General features: G+C 45.5%; 1 protein-coding gene across 2 annotated transcripts in view; it reads right to left on the bottom strand.

Moving 5' to 3' along the window:
* The window catches only part of sash1a (SAM and SH3 domain containing 1a), a 266,052-nt gene that overhangs the window by 215,247 nt on the left and 24,295 nt on the right, over window positions 1-26,510 (bottom strand). The gene's annotated exons all lie outside the window — the stretch shown is intronic.

Raw genomic sequence — 26,510 nt, 5'->3', positions numbered from 1 at the left:
ACTTCAACCCTACAGACTGCACCCCAGGTCTTCTCAACTGACATCAGTGCCTGATCTCACTAATGCTCTTGTGGCTGAATAAGCACAAATCCCTAGAGCCACACTCAAAAATCTAGTCAAAAGCCTTCCCAGAAGAGCAGAAGTTATAATAACAGCAAAGGGGGATAAATCGGGAATGTGAATGAGACGTTCAACATTGTACACACAATTACGATGGTCAGGTGGTCACATACTTTTGACTCCAAATCCTTGTGTTTAGCTGTTTTCATTAGATGCACGCCACAGATGTGTCTACATTGTGATCTATTCAATCTAAAATAGCTTTTCTTAGCTTTAGAGAATGTACAGCTCAATACCTTATGTGATCAGGACAGTACATCTTATAAAAAGTACCAACCCGTTGTAGTCAGGCAACGGGGCAGAAGTTTAAGAAACTTGCCAAAAGGGTTGGTAGTTTTTTTTTTAAAGAGAATTAAGCCTGTCTGTGTTTTTGTATGCAAGTTCAATCGAGGCATCAAAATGTAGGATATAAGTTCTTGGTTTTGTCATTATGATAACATCATTCTGTAAATCTCCCAGGACACACAGACTAGGACCAGCAAACTGACTCAATTTTGAGGTGCAACACTGCCATCTATGGTCAAACTGTATATATGCACTCAGGACCAATCAGTCATAGTCAATGATGTGAATGGTATTTAAAACTTTAGGATTGTCTTGTGAGGCAAATTTCACTTGATAAATTTCCTAACCTTATGTGCCACATTAGTTTCTTGACTGCTTTGAAGTTTTCCACATCCCAGTGAGACATGAAACAAAATGACACGAGCATTTTGTTTTCCCATGGTGCTTTTCCACTAACTTCATGAACAAAGTCGATTTAAAGGTCAGCTTTCCTCTTGCTAAGACACCTTAATGAGAAATTGAAATCAGAAATCGGGCCAATTGGCTAGACTCAGCCCTGTGTGGGATTACACACAGCCAAACAAGACAGCTGCAAATGGTGCTGTCCAAGAGATACAGAGCTAGGGCTGAGACAGGACATTGTCCAACATGCAAACATCACAGCCACATAGCCAGTGAGTCTCATTTTCACCATCATGCTCATCTCTGAAGGGTTTATGTTGTGTGAAAAGAAAGGAATTGACCTGGAAGTGAGGATAGAGTTAGCTGCACAGGGATGCTAGGCTATGATTATTCAAGCTAGTCCATTTTAGCACAAAGGTCACTTCATGATGATTGACATTACTGTGATCTATAACTGACTCACAGCTGGTGTTTGAGATCTGACTCAGGAAAGTATTAACACAGTAAATGCATGCTTAGGGGAAAAAAGGGTGCTAGAATTGTTATTCACATAAGTCTATATTGTCCTAGTGTGTAGCCAAGTTTACAGGTCCATGCAGACTAGTAGGGTCAGCCAACCAGATGCTAACTGTTCTCATGTCATTGCTTCCCACCCACAACAAACAACTCTCACCATAGAGATTAATCCAGTGGAGAGGCCATGGTATGGACCACAGAAGTGTTTCACATGCTACAGCTTTACCTATAGCCAAGCAGAGAAGTGCACAGTTTCACACACACACACACACACACACACACACACACACACACACACACACACTTATATACTTGGAAATTGTTATTTGGACCACTGGAATTCCCCTTGACTTATAGCCCACCCATTTCTGCTTAGTAAAGCAGAGTTTACACTGAAACACACAGACACTAGTCCAAAACACCTCGAAAACCTATTACAAGAATGTCAGAGGGTAACATTCTTTTTGCATGTTTATATCTCAGCAGTGACCCCAGCTGCCTCTCATGCCCCCTTACGAACAAGCAAACAGATACAGAATATTCAAGAAAACTAACATTTAACATTTCTGTAATGTAGGGGACAGTGGGGAGACTTGGGACAGCTTGTATTCCCATAAATTAATTTCAAACAATCATGTTTTAGATTACATTTGAAGTTGCCCCTTAGAGTAACCTACTTCCTTTGTAGCACACTGCAGCAAGGTTTTGTCAACCAAACTGTGTATTTTCTACTTTGCAGTCCACCTCCATTCTGTGGAGTAATGTATGTGTCAGAACAGGAGCCATCCATGTTTGTAATCCCAGGAGCACAAGTCAAACAGAGTTTTAAAAGAAGAATATGAACAGTTTATTAAATTCACAAGAATAAAAATCAGACAGAGAAATTGGGCACCTTGAATGTTTACATAATAGCTAAAAATAAATAACCATTCTCCACACACTACAACCCATGCAGAATTAGTATACCAGCCAAATAGTATAAATAGCAAAACCAAAATACTACAGACTACTTTCCTTATACCACTAGTATAAATAGTAAAAGGCACACAATACTACATACTACGGTCACACAATAGGTTAGTCGAAAATAGCACTGTTCACCACACAATCTGGACAATAAAGACAACTCAAAACAAAAGGATAATAGTAAAAATCTCCATGATATAACCAGTCTCGGTCACCGCGCACGGCCACAATTAATGCATCTTTTCCCGGTAGTCCAAAGGGTCAATGCAGGGATTCCCCTCCGGAGGCGGGCATTGCAACTGAGGTGAGAGTGACGACACAAGGGCTCCCGGAAACCAAAAGGGGGCGTGGTCAACACAGGGATTCCCCTCCGGGGGTGGACGTTGCAGCTGAGGTAAGAGTGACGACACGAGGGCTCCCGGAAACCGCTCCAATCGCTGGACCTCGGGCAGATGACAGACCAGGAATTAACAACAGGCCAGGAACTTACAGGAAACAATGCTATACACAAACACTCAATGAAACGGGTACTTTCCTTCACAAGAGTTGTGGATTGCCATATAAGGAAACCCCGCCGCATGGACACAGAAGCACTCCCGACTTGGACAAGTCTTCCTCTGGCTACCCCTCGGCGTCGCGTTCCGGTCCAATTACGTGCATTGTATATAAATCAGGGCAGCCAAGGAACAACGGAGCCTTCAGTCGTCCACGACGGGAGGATGACGAAATCCACAGCTGGAGTGAGAAAGCCAGCGAATCGATTCCCCGGGGACCGCCCTGAAGTAAGTCTCTGTGCCTTTTTAAATCAGTCAGTAATCTCGCGGATTGGATGATTAGGAGGTGTAGTCATTATTCAATTCACGGGAATCACCTGCCGCAGTTCTTAGTCACTTCCCCACCAATGTAAACAAACACATGTGTGGAATAACAGCACAGCAAATCACGTTAGCAAAACAAAAACACATGTGCAATATGTCACAGCAATACTCTATAACAACTTCACACTGTACTTCAAGGTACCCAAACAAAAACAAACACCTACTATGGTGACATTAATTGTAGCTGAGTTGCCCCATCTGACATTTACCCCCCCACTTTAACTATAGTCGTCCCGACTATGTCCCTGCCCGGTACCTCAGCAGCCGTAGGCCCTGTGTGCTGCGCTGGGAGCAATGGAGTCCTGGAGCTGTCAGCCGGTTCCTCCGTCACATCAGTGGCTTCATGAGGTCCATCAGGTGCTGATTGGCTTGTCTCTGCATCATGGGTAGAGCTGCTGGCCTGTGGGGCTGGCGGTGGCAAGTTACTGGGTTGGGCACGGGCTGCCGGAACTTGAGTGTTTGGGCCTGCCCCTTCAGACACAGAGGTGAGGGGGCTCCTCCAGAACACCAAGGGTCGGTACCTGGTGGTGTCCCACTGCCTGCCTGTCTGGGGCTGACTCGGTTCTGTTGCAACAGGCCCCTGATCATTGCTGGTATCCTGCGGGAAGGATAATGGACATACATGCAAATTATTCCTATGGGCAGTACGAACAGGACCTTCCTCACCTTCTGGCCATATCAGGTAAACTGGTTGCTCCGGGCGCAGGCGGGAAACCACCACATACGGGGTCTGTTGCCATCGTGGGGCCAGCTTCCCAAAGGCCCGGCGGCGGAAGTGGCGAAGAAGAATTCGCTCCTCCACCTGCAGTTCTATGGCATTAGCTCGTCGATCCCGACAGCTTTTGTCTTCCTGTTGCTTCCGTCTTGTGTGCTGCTGAACAGCTTGCCAAGTCTGACTTAACACTTGATGGTGGGAACGGGCCCAGCTGTTGAGGGTGTGTTGGTCAGTGAAAGGCCCAGCCTCGTGTATCCAGTTGACAGGAAGCCGAGCATGTCTGCCGAATACTATATAGTAAGGCGTTAGACCAGTGGTACTGTGTGGCGTATTATTATAAGCTTGTATTAAAGTCGGCAGCCTGCTAGGCTAATACATCTGGGTCTCTTCGGCCAAAGTTCCCAAGAGTTTTAGAAGGGTTTAATTAAAGCGTTCACAGGCACCGTTACCTTGCAGGTGGTATGCGGGTTCTTTTCTTCCAGCAGCCATAGAGCAAGCAGAGCTGCTGGAAGAGTTCTGACTCAAAGGCGCCACCATGGTCAGACAGGATGCATTCTGGGCTCCCATACACCTGAAACAGATTCTCCCACACTGCTTTTGCGGTTGTCGCGGCTGTCTGGTCCTTGGTGGGGACTGCGATGGCAAACTTGGAGAACAGGTCTGTCATTACTAAGACATAAGGGTAAGTGTCTTCCTGTCACTAGGCCGTCCGGGAGTCAATGCCAACCATATGGAAAGGGTAGGAGGTCTCAATCGGCACCAAAGGTGCCCTTACTTCAGGTCCCGCTTTGTACAGCACACACCGAGGGCAGTCACCGGCCCAAACAGCTGAATTGCGTCTCATTCCAGGCCAGAAGTAGCGTCTCTGAAGAATAGCGAGGGTCCTTTCGGCACTTGAGTGCCCTCCTTTCTCGTGGTACTCTCGCCACAAGGTTTCAGCAGACGTCTTCGGAATCAAGATTTGACTACAGGACTCGATGTCTCCTACAGTCCGGGCTTCTCTCCATAGGATCTGCTGTACCAGGGAAGTCTTGTCCCAGTCCTGCAAGAGCTGCTGGAGATCTGGGCTAGCATGGGCGACCTCTGCAGGGGGAGGGGCGCATCCCCATTGTTTCCACGACATCAGCTGGGCCAGGTCAGGATCTTCCTTTTGTCTAGAGTGCCAATGCTGGGGCTCACTGGCAACCTCAATCTTCCCCGGTCCTGCATCCATCACTCGGGTGACCGCGTCGGCTTGCTCTCCTGGAATTCGGGACAAGACATCAGCATTACGGTTGGCAGCTCCTAGTCGGTACTGGATGGTATATCTCAAGTTGGCCAGTTGAGCGGCCCACTGTTGCTCAACAGCTCCAAGCTTAGCTGTCTGCAGGTGTACTAAGGGGCTGTTGTCTGTAAAGACCTCCACCTCCATCCCCCATGGGTACTCTTTGAATTTCTCAGTCATAGCCCTGTGGCAGCGGGGGCGTGGTCAAGCGCCGGTCTGTGACAGGAGGGTGGAGTCAGGGAAGGGAAGTGGCAGAATCACTACACCTGAGAGCAATTAACCTGTGTTTGTGTGTCTTCCCAGTGACCGCGCCCTATATCAGGAGGAAGAGCGAGAGCGGAAGGAGTTCATCCCTGAACCAGATGCCGGTTGTGTGTGTGTCTGTGCTAGACTGGATATTGTTAGACTGAAAAGTGTGGCAATAAAGCCGAGTTATAAACCTGATCTCTGTCCTGCCGTCCTCTGTGCTCCACCCACACATGGGGAACGTCCTACAGTGGTGCCGAAACCCAGGAAGTGGAGCACCAACCCAGCAGCCCCATGGAATCCTCCCCGTTCGCCGACCTGGTCCACGCCCTCGCCACGGCCCAGCAAAGCCAGCACCAGGTGCTCGTCACACTCCGAAAGGAACAAGAGAGGCACTTCGAAGCCCTGGTGCTGGCCCAGCAGGAAGATCGCGAAGCGTTCCGGCATCTCCTTGCATCGGCGGAGTCCACCAGCGCTCTGGCCGCGGGCCCGTCTCCCCTCGCTGTCACCAAGATGGGCCCGCAGGATGACCCCGAGGCGTTCCTCACGTTGTTTGAACAGGTCGCCGAAACCTCGGGGTGGCCGATGGAGCAGCGTGCGGCGCGCCTCCTCCCCCTGCTAACGGGAGAGGCGCAGCTGGCTGCGCTACAGCTCCCCGCCGACCGCTGGCTGGCCTACGCGGACCTCCGCCGGGCCATCCTCCAGCACGTGGGGCGCACACCGGAACAACAGCGCCAGCGCTTCCACGCGCTGCGATTGGAGGAAGTCGGCCGGCCATTCGCGTTCGGCAAGCAGCTCCGGGACGCCTGCTGGCGGTGGTTGAGGGCTGACGATCGCGACGCCGAGGGAATCGTCGACCAGGTGGTACTGGAACAGTTCATCGCCCGCTTACCAGCAGGAACCGCGGAGTGGGTCCAGTGCCACCGCCCGGCGTCGCTGGATCAGGCAGTCGAGCTGGCGGAGGATCATCTGGCGGCTGTCCCGGCGGCAGGACAGCAGATGGCATCTTCTCTTCTCTCCTCTTCTCTCTCTCTCTCCCCCTCCTCCTGTGTCCCGTCCTCGCCCCATTCCCCCACTGCGGAGGCGGGGGCCGGCGCCACCCCAGCCGGCCCGCCGCACCCGCAGTGCCCTCCCGTTTCTCCCTTCTGTGTCTGTCTCTCCCCCACCTCAGGTGAGTGAGCCCCAGATCACCGGTGCAGAGGGAAAGCCCGGGCCGGTTTGCTGGCGCTGCGGGGAACCGGGCCACCTTCAACAACAGTGCACAGCAATGGAAGTGGGCGGGGTGGTTCGGATCCCCGATGCGCCAGAGGCCGCCCTCGATCGGGCTGGAGCGTATCACATACCGGTGAGTATCCAAGGAGCTACATATCAGGCGTTGGTGGATTCTGGTTGTAATCAGACCTCAATTCGCCAAAGCCTGGTTCAAAACGAGGCATTGGGGGGAGCACAAGGGGTGAAGGTGTTGTGTGTGCACGGGGATGTTCACCGCTACCCTTTGGTGTCGGTCCACATTATTTTCAGAGGGGAAAAATTTATAGTGAAGGCGGCAGTTAATCCTCGCTTTACCCACTCTTTAATTTTGGGGACTGATTGGCCGCGATTTCGGGGTTTAATGACACGCCTAGTAGAGAGTGGGTCCTGCCATTTGACAGGGGGAGGTCCCGGTGTTGCTTTGGTGGGAGCAGCTGTCACAGAGCCATCTACGTCATCTCCGCATCAGAGTGAGGAGCCTCCGGCTTCTCCTCTCTTTATTGGGGAATCCCTCACGGATTTCCCATTAGAGCAGTCGTGAGATGAGACTCTGCGGCATGCGTTTGACCAAGTGAGAGTAATCAATGGTTGAACGCTCCCGCCGAACGCCACCCCGTCCTTCCCCTACTTTGCGATTATGAAGGATAGATTATACCGAGTGACGCAGGACACTCAAACTAAAGAGCGAGTCACGCAGCTTTTGATTCCGAAGAGCCACCGGGAATTGGTATTCCAGGCGGCTCACTTTAATCTCATGGCTGGACACTTGGGGCAGGATAAAACACTAGCCTGAATAATGGCCCGATTCTATTGGCCGGGGATTCGCGGCGATGTCCGTAGGTGGTGTACGGCATGCCGCGAATGCCAGTTAGTAAATCCAGCGGCCATTCCAAAAGCGCCTTTGCACCCTCTACCGTTAATCGAGACCCCGTTTGAGAGAATTGGGATGGATCTCGTCGGGCCATTAGATCGGTCAACACGAGGGTACTGCTTTATATTAGTTCTGGTGGACTATGCAACGTGATACCCGGAAGCAGTGCCTCTGCACAATATCTCAGCACGCAGTATTGCAGAGGCACTCTTCCGCGTCATCTCCCGAGTTGGAATCCCAAAAGAGATTCTGACTGATCAAGGCACTATGTTTATGTCACGAACACTGCGCGAAGTGTATGGGTTATTGGGGATTAAGCCGATCCGCACCAGCGTGTATCACCCACAAACGGACGGTTTAGTGGAACGGTTCAACCGCACCCTCAAAAATATTATTAAAAAATTCGTAAGTGAGGACGCACGTAATTGGGATAAGTGGCTCGAACCCTTGCTGTTCTCAGTGCGAGAGGTCCCCCAAGCCTCCACGGGGTTCTCCCCGTTCGAATTATTATATGGGCGTAAGCCGCGCGGCATCCTGGACGTGCTGCAGGAAAATTGGGAGGAGGGACCTTCACAAAGTAAGAACGAAATTCAGTACATTATAGACCTGCGTGCAAAACTCCGCATGCTCACCCATCTAATGCAGGAGAATTTGTGGCAGGCCCAGGAACGGCAAGCCCGCCTGTACAACAAGCGTACGCGCCTTAGAGAGTTCACACCGGGAGATAAGGTACTCATACTGTTGCCCACATCGAGCTCCAAATTGATTGCCAAGTGGCAAGGACCCTTTGAGGTCACACGGCGAGTCGGGGATGTCGACTATGAGGTGAGGCGAATGGACAGGGGTGGGGTGCTACAGATTTACCACCTCAAATCTGCTTAAACTCTGGAACGAGGAGGTCCCCGTGGCGTTGGTGTCGGTGGTTCCGGAGAAGGCGGAGCTGGGGCCGGAGGTTCAAAAAGGGACATTGGCATCACGTACCTCTCCGGTCCCCTGTGGAGACCACCTCTCCCCAACCCAACTCACGGAGGTCGCCCAGTTGCAGACCGAGTTTTCGGATGTGTTCTTGCCCCTTCCCGGTCGCACTAACCTCATAGAGCACCACATAGAGACGCCCCCAGGGGTGGTAGTGCGTAGCCGCCCTTACAGGCTACCCGAACACAAAAAAAAGGTGGTTCGGGAAGAACTTCAGACCATGCTTGAAATGGGCATCGTCGAGGAGTCCCACAGTGACTGGAGCAGCCCGGTGGTCTTGGTACCCAAGGCCAATGGGTCGGTCCGGTTCTGTGTGGACTATAGAAAAGTCAACGCGGTGTCTAAATTCGACGCGTACCCAATGCCTCATATTGATGAGTTGCTCGATCGACTCGGCACTGCTCGCTTTTATTCGACGCTGGATTTGACGAAGGGATATTGGCAGATCCCCTTGACTCCACTATCCCGAGGAAAAACGGCCTTTTCCACACCGTTTGGTTTACACCAATTCGTCACCCTTCCGTTTGGGCTGTTTGGGGTGCCCGCTATGTTTCAGCGGCTGATAGACAGAGTCCTCCGCCCTCACGCCACTTATGCGGCCGCGTATTTAGATGACATCATCATCTATAGTAATGACTGGCAGCGGCACCTCGAACATCTGAGGGCCGTCCTTAGGTTGCTGAGGCGAGCGGAGCTCACAGCCAACCCAAAGAAGTGTGCGATTGGGCGGGTGGAAGTACGGTATCTGGGCTTCCACTTGGGCAATGGGCAGGTGTGTCCCCAAATTAATAAGACTGCAGCAATTGCGGCCTGCCCGAGGCCCAAGACCAAAAAGGGGGTGAGACAGTTCCTGGGGCTGGCTGGCTATTATCGTAGGTTTATACCTAATTATTCGGACGTCACCAGCCCGCTGACTGATCTCACTAAAAAGGGGGCACCAGATCCGGTCCAGTGGACGGAGCAATGCCAGTGGGCTTTCTCAGAGGTAAAGGCTGCACTGTGTGGGGGGCCACTTCTACACTCCCCTGACTTTTCTCTCCCTTTTATGTTGCAGACCGATGCGTCGGACAGAGGGCTGGGGGCTGTTTTGTCCCAGGAGGTGGAGGGGGAGGACCGCCCTGTCCTGTATATCAGCAGGAAACTGTCGGTGCGTGAGGGGTGCTACAGCACCATAGAGAAAGTGTGTTTGGCCATCAAGTGGGTGGTTCTCGCCCTCCGGTACTACCTGCTGGGGCACCCTTTCACCCTCTGTTCGGACCACACGCCCCTCCAGTGGCTCCACCGCATGAAAGATGCCAACGCGCGAATCACCCGTTGGTATCTGCCGCTCCAACCCTTTAATTTCAAGGTGGTCCACAGGCCGGGGGCGCAGATAGTCGTGGCGGACTTCCTCTCCCGTCAAGGGGGGGGGGGGGGGAGTCGGCTGCAGGCCGGACGGCCGCCCGGCCTGAGTCGGGCAGTGGGGGTATGTGGCAGTGGGGGCGTGGTCAAGCGCCGGTCTGTGACAGGAGGGCGGAGTCAGGGAAGGTAAGTGGCAGAATCACTACACCTGAGAGCAATTAAGCTGTGTTTGTGTGTCTTCCCAGTGACCGCGCCCTATATCAGGAGGGAGAGCGAGAGCGGAAGGAGCTCATCCCTGAACCAGACACTGGTTGTGTGTGTGTCTGTGCTAGACTGGATATTGTTAGACTGAAAAGTGTGGCAATAAAGCCGAGTTATAAACCTGATCTCTGTCCTGCTGTCCTCTGTGCTCCACCCACACATGGGGAACGTCCTACAAGCCCATTTAAGGGCCAACAGTTCGAGCTTAAAAGAGCTATAGTTCTGGTCATTTTTCTCAGTAGGGTGTAGACTCCGACTGGCATACGCGATAACGCGTTCCTTACCCTCCTGTACCTGGGCCAATACTGCACCCAGACCGTCAGTGTACAGTCGGAAAGGCAACTGGAAATCAGCATACACCAAGATGGGTGGGCTCACCAGAGCAGCCTTCAACTTCTGGAATGCCTGTTCACATGCTGAGGTCCAGTGGATGGGCGCGGTCTTGGAGGCTGTCGCAGTAACCTGTAGTAGGCCATGAAGTGGTGCAGCGATCCTTGCAAAGCCTGGGATATACTGGCGGTAGTATCCCACCAGGCCAAGAAATGACCTAACCTGGTGGACATTCTGCGGGGCTATCCAGGGCTGAATAACTGCGATCTTCCCGGGGTCCGTGGCCACTCCCTCTGCACTCACGACATGGCCCAAATAGGAGACCTTGTGCTGGAACAGCTTGCATTTCCGGGGTTGCAACTTTAGCCCATGCCGCCGCTGAAAGACTTGGTTGAACATCTGTTGTAAAACTGTTACAATGTTTTTGACATCTGTTGGTCGAAGCTGGACGAGTATACTATGACATCATCAAGGTATATTAACAGGGACTCATTGAGGAATTCCCCTAAACACCGCTGCATAAGTCTTTGGAAGGTTGCAGGCGCGTTACAGAGGCCAAACGGCATGCGTTCAAATTCATACAGTCCCAACGGTGTTGCAAACGCCGTCTTCTCTCGGTCGCGCTCGTCCACCTCCACCTGCCAGTAACCACTGGCCAAGTCCAGTGTGGAGTACCACTGGGCACCCTTCAAGCTGGTCAGTGATTCCTCAATGCGGGGGAGGGGGTATGCATCCTTGTGGGTGACTGCGTTGAGCTTCCGGTAATCTGCGCAGAAGCGCCACAAACCATCCATTTTCTTGACCAGTACAATCGGCGCCGCCCACGGACTGGAGCTCTCCCTGATGACCCCGCCTTCCAGCATGTTCTTGAGCAGGCTCTTGAGCTCCAGATACAGCGTCGGTGGCACTGGAGTTGTGGATTGCCATATAAGGAAACCCTGCCGCATGGACACAGAAGCACTCCCAACTTGGACAGGTCTTCCTCTGGCTACCCCTCGGTGTCGCGTTCCGGTCCAATTACGTGCATTGTATATAAATCAGGGCAGCCAAGGAACAATGGAGCCTTCAGTCGTCCATGACGGGAGGATGGTGAAATTCATAGCCGGAGTGAGAAAGCCAGCGAATTGATTCCCCGGGGACCGCCCTGAAGTAAGTCTCTGTGCCTTTTTAAATCAGTCAGTAATATCGCGGATTGGATGATTAGGAGGTGTAGTCATTATTCAATTCACGGGAATCACCTGCCGCAGTTCTTAGTCACCTCCTCACCAATGTAAACAAACACACGTGGAATAACAGCACAGCAAATTGCGTTAGCAAAACAAAAACACACGTGCAATATGTCACAGCAACACTCTATAACAACTTCACACTGTACTTCAAGGTACCCAAACAAAAACAAACACCCACTATGGTGACATTAACTGTAGCTGAGATGCCCCATCTGACATATGCTGGTGAAGTTGAGATTTGTTAGGAATTAAAGTATGTAGCCTAGACTTGCCATATATAGTATTATTGATTAAACTTAAATTCTGGGGACATTTAAGGATTTTTTTTTTCAAAATGGCCAGATGGGAAGAGTTGGGCCAGTTCATGTTACAGGTTTTTCTTGTGGTTTACAAAAATAAAACTGTTACAATGTTTTTTGTTAAAAATGTGGGCATGCACCTGCATGAGGATTAAACTTATTTCATTACTTCTTGAGAATGGAATTGTTTTGTCTAGTCAGGTTTTGGGTAAACTGACATTGTTCTATCACTGTACCAGCATTGTGTGTTTATACAGTTCATATGGTACAAGTTTTGATAATAAATAAAAATTAAACATGTAGGCCTAGGTATTTTATTCTTGTTCTATGTCTCCAAACTATGTCCCAGGTCTCCTAACATAATATCTCCTGTCTATCCTCAATGTCTCATGTCTCCCTGCAAAAAATGACAGAAAAAGTGAAATCTTGAAGGCCAGTATATGTGACAAGCTGAGAAACTAATGTTGTGGTAAGAAGGTATAGTAAATATTCTCTAATGCAATATGAACGTGACGCGACCTGCAAAGAATTTCACACATTACACTGATGGCATTTAGCAGATGCTCTTATCCAGAGTGACGTATAACATACCCTGGGGAGCAGTTGGGTGTTAGGTGGCTTGCTCAAGGGCCATTCCTGCTAGTCTAGGGAATCAAACTGGCGACTTTTCGGTCCCAAGGCTTCTTCTCTGACCTTTAGGTCATGGCTTCCCCCACACAGTTTCACACAATCTACAAAACCTGAAAAGTCTCCCAGCTTTCCCCATGTCTGTTTACCAGTGGCAGAAATTTAAATGTAGTTCTTTCCATGAAGAAAAGAAACACTATTTACTCAAAACTGATTTATCATGGAAGTGTAAGAAGGACTTAAATACCATCAACAAATGTAAAATTAAAGCAAAATCAACACCACAAAATGTCTCATTAAGCTGTCGTGCCACTACAAACTGGTCAGAATGGTTTCAGTACAAGTCTCTGGAACTGTCCTAGACGGATGCACAGCATTCTTCCAAAAGATATTTCCAAAATCGGTATTTTGATGATGATGATGATGATGATAAAGATGAAGATGAAAATGTTTTTCATAATAGAGAGCACTGTCTAACATGTCAGTCCAAAATCTCCTTACAGATGTTCAGCTGGGTTCAAATCTGGTAACAGCAAAGGTCACTGCATATGTAATACTTTTTCATTCTCATCAAAGCATTCCATGAGCCCTATCAGTGGGGGTGGAGTCATCTTGGAAGAGACCATTAGGCTAGAAATGTTTCAGCACAGAATAAATTGATACGTTTGAATAACTTTTTTCTATTGGTTTGCAGTGATTCTTCTCTCTAAGGCAGATGGAGTCACACTTTTCCCCCATAAGTCCCATTTCCTATTTTAAACCATTTTACATCACTATTCAATTATAATTAGCATGAAAATTATTTGTAAAGTGTTAGATTTGAAACTTCACTGTAGTTCTTCAGTGACACCCCAATAAAGTTAGTGCATATAGTCAACTTAAGTTATCCACTTATAGTTACTTCAGACACACACTGACATTAATGAACCTTGATTTTCTGTTACAGAAAGCAAAAGTGCATCTTTCATGCAGAGAGCTCAAAATACATACACAACTGTCAATCATTCTGGCTTCAATCATTCTGTTGTTTTTATCAGGAGAAAAATGAAGACTGATATCTTTTTTGCATATTTTTGTGTTCTGCAGTTAAAATACAAACCTCTTTCACAGAATATCTAAGATTGGCAAGTCTGAAACAGTAATCAATCAATCAATCAATCAATCAATCAATCAATCAATCAATCAATCAATCAATCAATCAAAAGTACTTTACATCTCATCTACATGCCAAATATTTGTGTGCCCAACAGTTTGAACACCTCTGCTCTAAGGGGACAAGTGGACCCAAATCATGCCAGCAAAATGTACCCAAAGCAAAACAGAGCCACCTGTAATTTATCACCTGCTGACAGCTTTAACTCTAAATATAAAGTCCTCAAAATGAGTCTTAAAACTGGGTCAATCTGGTTTTATCCAAGTTTACAACAGTAGAGTAGTACTTACTACCTTACACCTCTCTGTACTTTACACCTCTCTGAAAGGATTAATTTGACAGATTCAGGGCTTTAATTTACAAATGCATTACAAACTACAGATTACAAACTACTCTAATATGTTGGCCTCTGTTAGTGGCGATTGCTCTATTCACAATATCCCCCACACACTCATCTGTCTGAGAGAAACGAGGAATAGAGGAGGGAACAGAAGCAGCAGGTGAGAAAATGAGTTAAGTCACAGAGAGAGAGAGAGCTTAGCTTGAGGCTGCTGGCAGTGGACTGGGTTTGTATGACACATGTCTGAGAATGGTGAATTATGAGTTGTGGGCACAAAGCTCTACGCTCTACCACACAGCACAGCACCAGCAGCATATGCAAGCCCACTGGCATCATCTGGGCTTCCATATGCCCTGACAAAATGTCAGACTAATACATACTCATATTTACGCATCCATGTAAGAACTTTCTATATACTAGTGCATCTCAAAAAATTAGAATATTGTGAAAAAGTTCAATATTTTCCATCAGTTATTTAAAGTTCCCATGGCATGGTGGTTTGTTGATGCTTTAAACGGGCTCATGGAGGCTTCCAGATGTTATATCCGCATCCTTTCTCGAAATGAACCCTCGGCACGTAAATATAGCCTCCTGGGAGAAAGCCCCATTTCAGTGCTTTTCCCAGTGCGTCGTTTTGCTAATGAGAAGCAGGAGGCTGGGAAGGGTAGAGGGTGGGGGCGGGCCATGGGGGGAGGGGGAGGGGCTTGACCAAGCTGCGCACACACATACTCGCTGCTATCAGCACCTGTAGCCACGCTGCTAAGACAAAACCCCGTTCTCCTTCGGACTCCTTTCGTAAACTCAACGTGACACAGAGAACAGAGAGTGATAGTGTTCGGAGTGGTAGTTTACGAACGTATAATACCCTAGGCTTGAACATGCACTCCATAACCAAAGAGGATAGAAGCAGCAACTACAGCAACATATCGCTTATCCAACAGAAGACATGCATTGCAGAGCAATAGTCAAACATAAGCTCATAAGTTACAGTCAATTTCCAGACTAAACTCAGTTTAACAGAGCATGCTGCATGCTCTTTAGTTTTGTAGCGCAGATTACCTGGCTAACTGCAGGAAGCAGTTAGCTGCACAGCTAATGTAGCCATTGCTAGGCTAACGCACCGATTTTAAAACACGGCAAAACGACCAGTTATACACTTACTTGTTCGGTGTTTGTTGCTGATGCGGCAGGGATGCTTGGTACGGACCCAGGCTTCAGTGACAGTTGATGTGCAAAACCTGCCCTGTACTGTCCCAAGTTGTGGAAACATTCCTCAGGAAAATGCTTCCGACAAACATACACCGTCTTAGGTAGACTCGACGGCATATTATTGAAGTAAATAAAATTAAGCCACTGTGTCTTCAGGGGCTCTCCCATCGGCAGTAAAAACAGACTCTTTTCTGTGTTGTCACATCCATGTACAGCGCAATTTCCATGTTTCGCTCGCTTAGGTGATGCCATGTTGTTGTGTCCTCTATGGTCTCCTCACTACAACTGGGCGGGGCAATCCATACAGTGGGTGGGAATCCGGGGGGGGGCATGGGGATCATCTCCCTTGCTGACATAGTAAAGGGAAGAGCTCATCAACGCGCTGTTTTGACGCGCCATTCTCAAATGTTGGGCATAGTTTGGTTTACACATTATGAAATTTCTAGCCACTGGGGTGACTTAAGAAGGTCAGAGGAACTCATTTTAATGTTAAAAAACCTCAGAAAGTGAAAATTTCATGCCATGGGACCTTTAAAGGAACAGTCCACCATACTTCCATAATGAAATATGCTCTTATCTGAATTGAGACGAGCTGCTCCGTACCTCTCCGAGCTTTGCGCGACCTCCCAGTCAGTCAGACGCAGTCAGACGCGCTGTCACTCCTGTTAGCAATGTAGCTAGGCTCAAACTCTGCGACCAAACTCTTCCACGTTTTTCCTGTTTACATAGGTTTATATGACCAGTGATATGAAACAAGTTCAGTTACACAAATTGAAACGTAGCGATTTTCTATGCTATGGAAAGTCCGCACTATAATGACAGGCGTACTAACACCTTCTGCATGCTTCGACAGCGCATTGATACGGAGCTCAGTATCAATGCGCTGTCGAAGCGCGCAGAAGGTGTTAGTACGCCTGTCATTATAGTGCGGACTTTCCATAGCATAGAAAATCGCTACGTTTCAATTTGTGTAACTGAACTTGTTTCATATCACTGGTCATATAAACCTATGTAAACAGGAAAAACGCGGAAGAGTTTGGTCGCATCTAACTACAGCCCCAAAAAATACCATTGGCCATACTGAGCCTAGCTACATTGCTAACAGGAGTGACAGCGCGTCTGACTGCGTCTGACTGACTGGGAGGTCGCGCAAAGCTCGGAGAGGTACGGAGCAGCTTGTCTCAATTCAGATAAGAGCATATTTCATTATGGAAGTACGGTGGACTGTTCCTTTAAAAAAGTGAAAATGTTATATATTATAGACTCATTACACATAAAAAAATGTTTCAAGCATTTTTCTATTTTAATCAGTATGGCATACAGTACAAAAAATCAATCTCAAAATATTAGAATATTTCATTTCGAGTTTGAGTAAAACAGTATGAACACAGTGCATCTCTCGGTCTAGTTCAGTACACACAACCACAATCATAGGGAAGACTGCTGACTTGACTGTTGTCCAGAAGATGATCACTGATGCCCTCCACAAGGAGGGTAAGCCACAAAAGGTAATTGCTGAAAAGGGTGGCTGGAAAAGGTGCACAAGCAACAGGGATGGCCGCAGTCTTGAGAGGATTGTCAAGAAAAGTCGATTCAAGAACTTAGGAGAGCTTCACAAGGAGTGGACTGAGGCTGGTGTCAGTGTATCAAGACCCATCACGAACAGACATCTTCAAGAAAGGGGATACAACTTTCGCATTCCTAATATCAAGCTACTCCTGAGCCAGAAATAATGTCAGAAGTGTCTTATCTGGGCTAAGGAGAGAAAGAAATGGACTGTTGCTCAGTGGTCCAAAGTCCTCTTTTCAGATGAAAGTTCATTTTGCATTGAATTTGGAAATCACGGTTCTAGAGTCTGGAGGAAGAGTGGAGAGGCACAGAATCCAAGGTGTTTGAAGCCCAGTGTGAAGTTTCCACAGTCTGTGATGATTTGGGGTGCCATGTCATCTGCTGGTGTTGGTCCACTGTATTTTGTCAAGTCCAAAGTCAACACAGCCACCTACCAGGAGATTTTAGAGCACTTCATGCTTCCATCTGCTGACGAGCTTTTTGGAGATGCTGATTTCCTTTTCCAGCAGGACTTAGCACCTACCCACGGTGCCAAAACTACTACCAAATGGTTTGCTGACCATGTTTGCTGACTGTGTTTGACTGGCCAGCCAACTTGCCTGACCTGAACCCCATAGAGAATCTATGGGGTATTGTCAAGAGGAAGATGAGAAACACCCGACCCAAAAATACAGATATGCTGAAGGCCACCATCAAAGCAACCTGGGCTTCAATAACACCTCAGCAGTGCCACAGACTGATCACCTCCATGCCACACCGCATTGATACAGTAATTCATGGTAAAGGAGCCCCAACCAAGTATGAATATACTTTTCAGAAGTTGGACATTTCTGTATTGTAAATCCTTTTTTTGATTGATCTTAAGGAATATTCTAATAATTTGAGATACTGGATTTCTGATTTTCATGAGCTATAAGCCATAATCATCAAAATTAAAACAAAAAAGGCTTTAAATATTTCACTTTACATGTAATGAATATAGAATATATGAAAGTTTACCTTTTTGAATTAAATTATGAAAAAAAAGGAACTTTTTCATGGCATTCTAATTTTTTTAAATGCACTAGTACATACTGTACAGCTGCTTGCTAAATAAAATGCCATGTGTCTGTGTGAGTATTGGTTTATTGGGCGGCACGGTGGTGTAGTGGTTAGCACAGTCGCCTCACAGCAAGAAGGTTCCAGGTTCAAACCCAGTGGCTGGCGGGGGCCTTTCTGTGTGGAGTTTGCATGTTCTCCCCGTGTCTGCGTGGGTTTCCTCTGGGTGCTCCGGTTTCCCCCACAATCCAAAGACATGCGGTTAGGTTAACGTGGGGCGGCCTTGGGCTGAGGTGCCCTTGAGCAAGGTACCTGACCCGACTGCTCCCCGGGTGCTTTGGTGTGGCTGCCCACTGCTCTGAGTGTGTGCGTGTGTTCACTGCTTCAGATGGGTAAAATGCAGAGGATGAATTTCACTGTGCTTGAAGTGTGCATGTGACGAATAAAGGTTCTTCTTTCTTCTTAAACAGTGTGCTATATGTCTAGCTGTATATGAGTGTGTGTGTGTGACTGATCCCCTGCCTGGTATAGAGCCAAAAGAAGAGTGTGATAGAGACTTAAAGTGAGCTCACAAGGCAGCCACTAACTCCAGCACAGCAGTTCCTGCTGCGTGAAAGACTGAGAAACTATTAGAAATCTTCCTTTAATACAGTCCAAGAACTAGAAGGGCACTCAGTAGAGTGCATCAAATTCTAATCTATTGTTCCTTGGCCTATGGCCCACCTTTCCTCAAAATGTCATCAAACTCTGTTCACCACTTTTGAGTTACGATGGGAAAAGGCAAACAAACAAACAAACAAACATACAAATGGAGGCACAAGCATAACCTCCTCCAACAAAGTTGGCAGAGGTAAAAACGTATTTTAATACATAATAAACATTGAATACATTGAACTTTGATGAAACACAAGGTGCTACTTTCAATATTTGTAGCATAAACTTTGTGTTTTGGTTTGAATAACACAAAAATCATATGAACATTATTTTGCATGATGTCAGCATAAACTTAAAACTTGGCATCATGGACTCTCAAGGCACAATCTAAAAAGCACTCACACTATTGTTGACCAGGAGTCAAGAGAGCAAAACTGACAGATCGGTGACTTTGTGTACATGGAAGAGGGCAGATTGTGTTGTCCTTGGAAGTGTGTTATACTGCACTGTGATGCAGCATGAACAACACCTTGAAAAAGATGTGGCTGTCTGGCTTCACATGTTTCAGACGAGACATAATTTTCCACTTTTCTACCAAAACCTACAAACTGTAAAACATTCATTTATGATTGCATCTCCAGTAGACAAATCACTTCTTCAGAACCCAAGCTATAAAACTCTCACTATTTACACACCACTGCTTAATGACTTCTAACCAGTGTTTTTTTTACACTGTGTGCACAATTATTAGGCAGGTTGTATTCCTGATGATTAATTTTATCGTTGAACAAATACAGTGCTCTCAGTCAATCCAAATTGTTAATAAACCTAAAACCAGAATGATTAACAAAGGAAAGGGGAGTTTAGGCCTTCTCAGGGGAATATATAAGTGTGCAGAATTATTAGGCAACATTTAGTGTGCAGAATTATTATGCAACTAAATGAAAAGCTTAAAGTTTCCCATCTCACTTGTTTATTTTAATTTTCAGTGTAACAAATAAACAACTCAGAATTAACAAATAAACACTTCTAGCATTTCAAAAATATTCAGTGACCAATATAGCCACCCTTCTTTTCAGTAACTGCCATGAGCCTTCCATCCAGTCTGTTAGTTTTTTGATTTGTTGACGATCAACTTTTTGTGCAGGAGCAACCATGGCCTCCCAAATGCTATTCAGAATGGTGTATTGTCTTCCCTCGCTGTAAATCTCATGCTTAAGAAGGGGCCACAAGTACTCAATAGGGTTTAAGTCAGGTGAGGAAGGGGGCCATGTCATTACTTTGTCATCTTTAAGGCCTTTGTGGGCTCGCCAAGCAGTGGAGTACTTGGGTGCATGTGATGGTGCATTGTTCTGCATAACAATCATGGCCTTCTTGAATGATGCAGACTTCTTCCCATACCACTGCTTGAAGAATGTATCTTTTAGAAACTGGCAGTAGGTTTGGAAGTTGATGTTAAGTCCATCTTCAACCTGAAATGGTCAAACTAGCTCATCCTTAATAATAGCAGCCCATGCCATTACCCCTCCACCACCTTGCTGGTGTCTGAGTCAAAGTGCCCTGTGTCCATTAGTTATCCAGCTATGGGCCCATCCATCTGGTCTATCCAGAGTCACTCTCATTTCATCCGTCCATAAAACCTTTGGAAAATCTGTCTTCAGATATTTATTGGCCCAATCTTGACATTTCAACTTGTGAGTCTTGTTTAGTGGTGGCCGTGTTTCAGCCTTCCTTACCTTGGCCATGTCTCTGAGCACCGAACACCTTGTCCTTCTGGACACTCCAGGTTGGTTGCAGTTCTAGAATATTGTGGCACTGGAGGATAATGGGTTCCTGGTAGCTTCATGTTTAATCCTTCTCAAGTCTTTTGCTGTTAATTTGTGTCTTTTCTTCTCCACACATTTTTTGCGACCCTGTTGACTATTTGCAACAAAACGTTTGATTGTTCTGTGCTCACATTTCTATAGCTTAGCTATTTCAAGAGTGCTGCATCCCTCTGATAGGCATTTTACAATTTTTGTCTTTTCAGTGTCTGTTAAATCTCTTTTTTGGCCCATTTTGCCTGAGATAAAGAAGCTGCCTAATAATTATGCACACCTTAATATAGGGTATTAATGACTTTAGGTCACACCCTCCCTCATTACACAAATAAATACCACCTGAGAATGCTTAAATCCAATTAGCATTCAAGTGTATCTAGCTTGCGGTTGGAAAACATGCATAGAAATAATGGTAGGGTCAGAGTACTCACTTGCCTAATAATTGTGCACACAGTGTAATAATAATAATAATAATAATAATAATATTATTATTATTAGGGCGGCACGGTGGTGTAGTGGTTAGCGCTGTCGCCTCACAGCAAGAAGGTCTGGGTTCGAGCCCCGTGGCCGGCGAGGGCCTTTCTGTGTGGAGTTTGCATGTTCTCCCCGTGTCCGCGTGGGTTTCCTCCGGGTGCTCCGGTTTCCCCCACAGTCCAAAGACATGCAGGTTAGGTTAACTGGTGACTCTAAATTGACCGTAGGTGTGAATGTGAGTGTGAATGGTTGTCTGTGTCTATGTGTCAGCCCTGTGATGACCTGGCGACTTGTCCAGGGTGTACCCCGCCTTTCACCCGTAGTCAGCTGGGATAGGCTCCAGCTTGCCTGCGACCCTGTAGAACAGGACAAAGCGGCTAGAGATAATGAGATGAGAATGAGATATTATTATTATTATTATTATACAGCACTCAGAAAACACACAGCACTCCAATAAAACAAGCCATGTTTGAGTAATAGCAGTTTTGATAACAGGCTAATGACATTTCCTTGTGCATGCGGTTGAGGTACAGGGGCATACATATTTGAGCTTCCACTGTTAAATATTATTGGCATGATGCTGATAATACAAACACAATTTAATATTTGTGCTAGGTTAACTAGATATATTTATTAACCACAGTACCATCCATTCATGTGCAATACAAGACAAGTTAAGAATGTGTTAAGATGACTTCATTGTAATTAATGTCACAGAAGACTTTTGTAATCAATTCCCAATAAGAAAAAGTCCCAGAAGCATACATACACTTTCACCCTCACATTTTAAAGGGATAGTTCGGGATTTTTGACATGAATCTATATGGTATCCCCGTCAGCAGTGTCGTGCATCCACACTGACTTATCCCCGACAGTGTTCTGTGAGCCTAGATATTGTACAGTGTTGGTCAGTGTACAAGTAGTTCCGGCAGGTTTCCTGGGGTCTGCAAAGTAACACGTTTTTCTTCTCAAAACAGCTCGTGTTCGAATGAGTGATTTATTAGCATAACAAAACCCTTGTAGTCCAAAAAGTCACACCTTGTAATTGCTTGGGGCTACTTTCTCTCAATAGCGATCAGTGTGCGCTGTCACTGCTAACAGTTGTGTGCGAGCTAGCCAACAACTTTCATTAGTTGTTCGACAGTGTTTAGCAGCAGCAAATTGCTTTCCTCCTCAGTATACAAGTGCGCTTCCATGGCAGGGAAAAAGAAACTACCACTGCTGCCTATGTAGTGCCCTATTTATACAAATAGGAGTCATTCAGGATTCAGCCATGTTTTTGCTCCGTGTCATGGCTGAATCCTGAATGACTCCTATTTGTATAAATAGGGCACTACATAGGCAGCAGTGGTAGTTTCTTTTTCCCTGCCATGGAAGCGCACTTGTATACTGAGGAGGAAAGCAATTTGCTGCTGCTAAACACTGTCGAACAACTAATGAAAGTTGTTGGCTAGCTCGCACACAACTGTTAGCAGTGACAGCGCGCACTGATCGCTATTGAGAGAAAGTAGCCCCAAGCAATTACAAGGTGTGACTTTTTGGACTACAAGGGTTTTGTTATGCTAATAAATCACTCATTCGAACACGAGCTGTTTTGAGAAGAAAAACGTGTTACTTTGCAGACCCCAGGAAACCTGCCGGAACTACTTGTGCACTGACCAACACTGTACAATATCTAGGCTCACAGAACACTGTCGGGGGTAAGTCAGTGTGGATGCACGACACTGCTGACGGGGATACCATATAGATTCATGTCAAAAATCCCGAACTATCCCTTTAATATTCCACTATGCTTTATTTTGATTCTTGAATATTCTGAATATTTGAAGTTTGGTTTGATCAAATGAATGAATGAAATATGAGTTTTATGGTTTGGGTCTTTGTTATAATTGTGCTACATGTGCAACTGTGGCATTTATAAGTTTCCATTCCATTTGCTTAAAAATGAATGTGCTGTCAGTAAAAACAAACTAATAATTTGCAGGATATGAATTGAAAAAAACCCAAACCAAAAAAAAAAAAAAACCCAACAACAATAGCACAGTGTCCAAATCAGTCAACTCATAATGATTTTACCTTATGGCTAGAAAAAGACAAACCTCCAATATCGCCTTAAATGTTTTGACATGAACCTTTCATAAATTCTCCAGCATGGTGACCAGTATTCAATATGTAACTTTAAGACTAATTATCCCCCACTGGAGGTAAACAAAAAGCCTTGGATACTGTAAGCACAATTAAAATGGGATTAAAGGGATATTCATAAGAGTAGCTTCATGTGAGAATTTCACACATAGACCACAGTGTTGGAAAAGTTATTCATCAATTATCCCTGTCTTGGACAAAATAGATCCCTCAGATCTGTAGGTTTTCACTCCAGTGCCCACTTGTACCAGTGAAATGTGAATGTGAAGCCTGGCCCCTCAGGATCGTTTTAGGATTCAGGATCCCTCACAGTCTTACTGAACGGAAATCACTTGTGGATACAGAACACTTCCAAATTCACATTTGGACAATTCTCAAATTCTTTAATATTCCAACTCATCATCTTCAATTTTCAATTCAAGATATTCTTGTAGATTTAAAGCTCTCAGGAGGAATGGATGAGATTTTTGAGGACGATCTGAAAGTATTTGGTTTCATGTTCTTGTAACATGAGGACATTGACCATTAATATCATATTTTTGTGAATTCTTGTAGTATGGATCTGGCACAAGTCAGATTCAAGTCCTAAAGTCTTAAAGTCTGTCCAAAAGTGTTCATCTCATCTGCAACACTATCTGACATTAACAGGAAACGCTACATCCGCAATCGGACCTAGGAACACCTGGTGATCTGCATTTCAATGTAAACTAAAACACAAATATAAAATTCAAATCATCACACTCACCAACAATGTTTAGACTACCGTATCATCTCATTTCCACATATACAGCACCAGTGGCGGAACAACTGCACACAAGGCCCCGGGGCAAAACACAAGCCCCCCCGGTGAAATTGCAAACAAACAAATTAGAAGGCTTGCGGCATATAGGCCTACTCAGGCTATATCTAACAAAAAGCAATTTTTAAGAACGTAGCCTTTGGACCTAGCCATGGTGAAATTGCAAACAAACAGAAGGCCTGCAGCATATAATCAGGCTATATTAGAACAGAACTTGCTCAAAGTTTTTTTTAATTATTATTATTATTATTGTATTTTTTTATTTTTTATAGGCTTACATAGCCTGTATTTTCCATTCATTTTTTTATGATGTTCCAAATAGACACTAAACAACAACAACAACAACAACAAAAAATCCAGCAATCATGAATGATACACCCTCACTGTGTAAGCACGTCTTCAACTACAAAGCCGACACGGAAACCTGCGTTTGTCATTAAAAAGGCATTTGATGCGCCTCGCAAAGTCGTCGACTATTTGAGTAGGGTGACCAGATTTCCCCGAGTCTAAAACCGGGACACTTTGCGCATGACCGCGATACTCGTGCACGCACATGCGTTTTGATGTACACATGCGCCGGCTCAGACCATGGCTCAGACAGGTGCTTTTATCATTTTGGAGAAGCTCACTTTTATCAACATTTCAGAGAATAATCAAGTATTTTCTTGTTATCTACATGTACTATCACAATTCAGTTAAAGTAAGAAAATCAGACAACAGATGTGATAGGGAATAGCAGCCTAAATTTCAACTGATTTATTTCACCTTTGTGAAAACGCCAAGAAAATGCATTGGTTGCATATTAACATCAACATTTTATGCGATGAACTTTTTTTTTAAACAATAGGCTATGCATTGTAACAGGAACGAGTGCATGAGCCTAATCGTCGTCACCTCCGAACCTTTACCCAAAATGCCTCTGTTTAATCTTAACCAGTGTTGGCTATTAACTATTTTGAAAACGTGAACCCTGAGTTGACAACAGCATCAAACAAATCAACACAATCTGTGATACAGATTAAAGCATATGGGACATGGATTTTTTTCTGGGCATAGTTATGTATAAAGGACATAAGAAATGCCATCTAAATCACTGCAGGGTGTCAAAAATGTGAAAATCATCACATTATTCAAGTTTTTTTATACATCAGCGTAAAACAAGGATTCGTTAATTAGCTAGGTGGTCACGTGACCCGTGACGCAACAAAAACTTTCCAAGGAGCCAGCGCTTGGGAATCTAATGTAAACAGGTTACTGAAATGGACACCATCGACAGTGATATTCCCGATGTTTCACAGAGATGTGAAGTTAGACCTTATCAATTCGAACCGATAGCTGGAAATTCACATGAACATGGATCTTGTATTTACTCTGATGGGTCAGATGATTCTGAGAGTGAGGGTTCATTCAGTCCCCATGAAACTGAAAGCGGTCGGCTCGATAACACTTCCTGGTAAGTTAAAAACAATTCTGCTCAAAGGCTAATGATCTGTTGAAAGAAGTATTATTTTTGTATCATACATTGAAAGTTCATCATAGATCTAGCTAAAGTCCGTTGCAAGCTATTTTTTTTTCTGATATTTTTCGAGATTGATTGAGATACAATGCTTCCAGAGTCCATTTACAGAAGTAAAAGCAAAACAGTAAACAATAGATAATAAAATTACATAAAATAAATGGGGAAGAAAAATAATAAGAATTAAACAATAGTAGAAATAAAATATAGAATAATAAAATGAAATAAAAGTTAAAAAAACCTCTTCTACAACTTCACCACAACTCTTCAATTCGGTACATAAACAAAGAAGGACAGATCTAAGAGTAAATAAGTCAGAATTATGATAATCAATAATTGATACACCCAAAATTATAATACTAATCCTTACCTCGGCTTTCAGATGCTTAGCGAATGCACCTCGTGGTGGCCGTAGCACTTCTGGTTTCACTCCGCCGTCTTGTTCCTGAATTGGGACGTTGGGAACGGCTCCATCTTTAAGTAGCCTCTTAAATTTGGCTTGGCAATTAATTTCATTCAGTACCTGAGTATTAAAGTTGAAAGAATCCTCTGTGAAATGGTCCGAACACAGTTTGTGGGAAACAGTAGGTGCAAAGTTTTTTCTACAGCAGTAGTGAGCCCACACTTTCCTCAGCTTCGGGTCCTTGGGGAATGCAAAAAAACGTACTCCAGGGCATTTCTCATTGGAATTATTGCAACCATAAGCAGCACAATACACCATGATGTCCAATGTATGATGTCCAATGTACTTTAAAGACTATAAAAACAATTTTCTTGTCATCCACTTCTCCATTCATCTACCCGCTTGTGCTGTGCCGTATGATCACGTGACAGCGGCTCTTCCGGTTGTAGAAAATGCATATCGGAAGTTGAGCAGAAATGCCATATAATCATCACGAATATAACGATTTTGCTGAATTTAATAGATGATTTTGTATTTGTTGATGCAATTAATTCATATTTTTAATGGAAAGAAACTGATGTAGCATGCATTTATGTTTCATGTCCCATATCCTTTAAAGACACATGAAACAGATGAAAGACAACAAAAAATGTTTCAGAAACACAGCCACCCACCCTAAAGAAGATGCCATTTTATTGCATATATTTACATGAGTGAATTTGCTCCAGTAGCGCTTTATTGCCCGAGAGCCTGCTGTGAAACTGCGAGCAAGTATCGTCGAAATTGGCCAGGGTAATGAGCAAGGCTTTGAGAG

Source organism: Neoarius graeffei, chromosome 2, assembly GCF_027579695.1.
Source record: "Neoarius graeffei isolate fNeoGra1 chromosome 2, fNeoGra1.pri, whole genome shotgun sequence".
Taxonomy (NCBI): Eukaryota; Metazoa; Chordata; class Actinopteri; order Siluriformes; family Ariidae; genus Neoarius; species Neoarius graeffei.
This window is presented reverse-complemented; position numbering and strand designations above follow the sequence as displayed.